Raw genomic sequence first — 4,920 nt, 5'->3', positions numbered from 1 at the left:
ATAATGAAGCTAAAATCCAACATTTTGAGCAGTCAACGCAAAGTCCACGTGTAGGGCTATTGGTGGATATATTTTTATTTTTAGATTTATATACGTAGATACTAAATTATATATGTAGATCATTTCCAGAACTAAAGAAAAGCAACAAATACTGCCTGCTCACTAAAGAAGTAGATAATGTTTTTATTATTAGCCAGATAACTGTTTTCCGACATTCATATGTATGTGCAAATTATAGTTTTTAATTATAAACGTAAATTGTAAAAATAAATGAAATATTCATTTTGTGACCCCGACGTGATTTGAACACGCAACCTTCTGATCTGGAGTCAGACGCGCTACCGTTGCGCCACGGAGTCCCCTTATGAGAGATTGCCGAGCAACGGCATAACAACAATAACTAGAGCAAGAACACTCAACTGCGTTAATCTGATTATGACAAGTCGATAGTGAAAAATAAACAGCGGTTGCAATTTGTGTGTTTCCGTGAACACTGTTTGGACAAATATTAAATATCGACCTCGAAACGGTAAAATAAGCGCTAGAAAATCCCGTAGTTTGGCTCTCAGAGCCCTCCCTTCTTTCGTTGGTTGGTTTTATCCCCTTCTTGAATGGATTTTAGATTTTCATTTTTGCGCTTTTCGTCGTTTATATGAACGGCGTCTGTTTAGAGAGAAGAGCCGTTATATTTAAAGGGATATAAAAATTCAGGGTATGTATGGGTGTACAATAGCTGTAATGTTTGTGCACTTGTTTGTACCTTGAATGGGCGGTGGGGCAGGAGCCTAAATAGCACCACAACTAACACTAACGACAAAACGTGTACACTATGCCCTTAAGTAGCGCAAAAACTTAAAACCCTAAACGCGCAACAGAGATATTTCACTCGCAGCCCACCTCCTGCTCAACCCCCTACTCACATACTGAGAGCGTTCAAGAAAACGACTTTGTCTTCTTCCTCACTTCACTGATTTACCCACTTGATTCACCGCCGAGCAGCTAGCTACAGTTTCGACTACAACTAACGCATCGCAATAATAACAACAATAACAATAACGGCCAGAAAAGTAACTCGAAGTAACCGGGATGGCAAATGGCAAATCCAAGGTGAAATACACGGCGCTGCAGAGGCTGCTGCGGCAGGCGGGGGGAGCCCATTTTTAGATTTATTTCGGTGATTATTTCTAAGTTTTGTGAAGGTAATAGTCGCTGCTTCGCGGCTCACTGCCGCAATAGCTCTCCAGCCGTCCTTGTTGTTGCAGCTTGCCACACAATACAAGAACGCGTACATTTGATCAAAACTTATAGCTTATACAATGGCAACAACTACAGCGCCGAATAGATTCCGTTTTGTAGTCGCGCCTGCTCGGCCGCCTTCAGCATACTGTGGCCATTACCATTTGCACTAACACTAACAACTTTCATTTGCAACCATTTGAATTGTGTTGTTGTTATTTGTGGCGCTGTTGTTGAGCGCTTATCCACGGGTATTTCTCATTACACTTTTGTTGTTTGCTTGTGAAGTTTTCGGTTTCTTTATCCATTTGCTACTTTGTAGTTTGTCCTTTCTCGGGGCTAATGTTTGCGGCTACTGTTGCCGCACAATCCAAAAATTTAGCCCGCCGCGTCCGTCCGTCCACTTTTCAAGTAGTTTGTACAAAGTTTAGCTTCTGGTAAGGAATTTTGAGTGGTGAAGGAGAACCGAATTTCAAAGGAAAACTAAACCAACTAAACATTGCAGTCTAAAGTAGGGGTGAGGCTGAAGGAGGCCACAACACGCGCAACTGTGATCGTCGAGCGAGAATGCTCGGAACGCTGCACTGCTACTTAGGTGACTACAATCCCGTCTCCGTTCAGAAATCTTCGGCAATATGCCGCTCAGCCGTTCAGCTGCGCCCATTTTTCCGCTTACGAAATAAATCTTGCAAAGCCGCGGCTAGCAGCAGCAACAAATCCATTCAAGCGGCAGCATTTAGCTCGTTACTTCACCATAGTTTAGCGGCGAAAAAAGTTGTAATAGAATGTTGCAAGTTTAAATATAAATTGCGGCAAATGGCGTCGATGAACGTGGAATCCAACGCGCGCACCAGCAACAACATTAGCCCAAGATGTGCACCATGCGGAGTGGCGGAACGTGGCGTGGCGTGCCCATTATTGCTTTCTCCTCCACTCGCATTCCAGCCACGCTCGCCCACATCTTTTATTAAGGTCTGTTGCAGCTGGTGTGATGCTTAGGTTCTAAGCGAAGCACTACATTTATGATGGCCATTTGTAGAGCACGGCGAAACTACGCCACACCCCTGTGCAGACACTGCTCATTTCATTTATTTCTTTTGCCCAATTCTATTGAATTATATTTCGGCCGGGATGGGGGATAATTTTATTGTTGGAACTTTCGGTGTTGTCTCTCCTCTAAGCACACCAGCCGAATTCTGCTATTACTCAATTGCTTTTGTTGTTATTTTTGTGAGTTTATCGGATAAATGTATTTTTTACTTGCGCATTCTGAACTATTCCAGAGGCAACAAGAACTCCAAAATTTATTGATTTAAACTGTGTGGAAAGGAAGAAGAAATAATTTTTTCGCAAAAATCACATGCTTCGGAGTATGAACTCTTTTATTGATCAGTTCGAGATTCCTTTTGAAAATACAACCTGCTTTTCCAAGCAAATACTAGATAATATTAAAGAATACTTCTTGATCGTGTTTTTTCTGCGTTCTTAAGCCCATAAAGACATGTCAGGTTTTTGACATTTTTATCATTTTTCACCCAAAAATAATTTAAAGAACGAACCAGTATTACTAAATTAATTTTCTCCAAAAATATTGTCTCAGGAACCGCGTAAACCACTAACCGATTATTAATTCTAGCTTTCTGACTCTAATCGGACATTTTACTCAATATAAGAATTGCAAATATGCATAGGTTAAGAGAGCATACTTGTAAAGTCATCGAAGTGCGAGAATTAATAATCAAATTCCCCAATTTTAAATTCTATTTACACTCAATAGATGTTTATCAATAGTAGTGTTTTAAGATATCAAAAAATTATTTATTAACCATAATGCCTTTCGATTGAGAATTTCCTCCTTCAATAAGCTTATATATTTCAATATTATATACGGGGAAGTATTAGAACGTTATTAGAATTTAGTATGAAACTCTTGTTTAACGAAGGACAAGTAGCGACAAATCAACACTTTTTACAAGCCTTGAAAAAGTAAAAGAATATACTAGTAAAATCGGTGTATAAGGGTTGTCTTCGGCAACATTCGCCTCATAAACAAATAAAAGTTTTCTTGACAAAATATGATTACTGGAATCAATAGTTATTTACTATAACATTTTATGTGAATGCTAATATCGATAATTTTCTGAGAATCTATCCCTAAAACCGAGTGTTTCATTGAGACTTTATTCTCAGTACTACTCAACTGATTACTAAACTCTTAGTTTTTGTTTTCTAATCCTAATATAAATACATTTCTAAACACATCGCTTCCACTTAATATTTATAATTATTTTCTATTATATTACTCACTGAAATTTCCTTCATTCACTTTCAGGAAAATTCGTCAAGTGAAGAGCTGCAAGTAAGTCGGTATTTGTCGGTATATATTTACATTAATATGTATTCATGGGTGTGTCTGTCTATGGAATATAACAAAGTATAGTATGGCACTCAGTTTAAATTTTCCGAAATCACAATAAAAATTTTTCTTTACAACAATATTTGAGAATTGATGTATTGACCCCGACGTGATTTGAACACGCAACCTTCTGATCTGGAGTCAGACGCGCTACCGTTGCGCCACGGAGTCTTCATATAAATTTTTATTCGTGAAGCCGAAACCTAATTCGTTGACACAAATATTTTCGCAATTTCTTATGCAAGGGCAAGCAAATGCAATAAATAAATACTGTAATCAAACCGACATCGAACATGAATACTTTGATTCCGTCCGCCCAATTACAAAGTCGAAGCTAAGGAACGAACAGAGATCCACCGGCAGCCCTGTACCTTGGTCACAGTGGCACGATGTTAGGTGCTTAAATAATGCATTAATGTGGGTAGCTAAAATAAGAATGCTTCAAAAGTAGCAAATAAGTTGTTGGGCTGATAAGCGCGACGAGATTAATGCAGCGGGCAGCCAGGCGATGGTCGTCGACTTGACAACCGACAAACATTTGCATATAGTGCTCGCAATTATAAATATACATATGTATATGAATGTGTGTCTGAAATGATTCAGCCTAGCGAGCGCCAGCGACTGAAGGTAGTGCAGCTGAGAGCGCGGAACATATCTCCACCGGCAAAGTATGTTCGGATTAAATAAGCACTATGTGTGAACGGAAATTGTGCAATTTTATACAATATGGCAACATAATACTGATATATATAATATAAAATTAATAGATATATTCGCTCTCTGGACGAATTTCTTTGTCATAGTTTTTTGATGCTTTTTAACCAATGCTATCGATTAAATAACTGGTCAAGAGCGCTACCAGAAATTTATGTACAATTTTCTAAAAGTTTATTAAGCACGAATCGGCAAATCTAACCGAACGCCTTGTGTACAGGGTTTGTCCGGAAAGTAATAGGACTGGTTTATTTCCGCCGCGACTGACTTCGTAGCATGTAGACTGGATTCTGTAGAGAGCAACTGATTAACTATCTCCGAGCACCTGGAGAGTCAGGACTAACAATTTCGGGCGACGTGTTTCTGTGAGTGGTGCAAGCCGAAAATGCAGCGTTCGTTAGAGCAGAGGTGCGCGATTAAATTCTGTGTGAAACTCGGTAAATCTGCGACAGAGACGTTTGATATGATCAAGCAGGCTTACCCAGATTTTGCTTTAGCAAGAAGAGGTGCGTTTCGGTAGCACCGGGCCTTTGTGGAGAGCAGGGAAGAGGCAA

At 39.4% G+C, this 4,920-nt stretch overlaps 2 non-coding genes across 2 annotated transcripts; both read right to left on the bottom strand.

Annotated features, from left to right (window-relative positions):
- Positions 1-287: 287 nt before the first annotated feature.
- On the bottom strand, positions 288-359 carry Trnaw-cca. The gene has a single exon. It is a non-coding gene; the product is annotated as a tRNA-Trp (tRNA).
- Positions 360-3,751: 3,392 nt separating this feature from the next.
- Trnaw-cca lies at positions 3,752-3,823 on the bottom strand. The gene has a single exon. It is a non-coding gene; the product is annotated as a tRNA-Trp (tRNA).
- Between the last annotated feature and the right edge of the window lie 1,097 nt (positions 3,824-4,920).

Source organism: Bactrocera tryoni, chromosome 4 (assembly GCF_016617805.1).
Source record: "Bactrocera tryoni isolate S06 chromosome 4, CSIRO_BtryS06_freeze2, whole genome shotgun sequence".
Lineage (NCBI taxonomy): Eukaryota > Metazoa > Arthropoda > Insecta > Diptera > Tephritidae > Bactrocera > Bactrocera tryoni.
The sequence above is the reverse complement of the archived record's forward strand: the minus strand, read 5'-3'. Positions and strand labels throughout refer to the sequence as shown.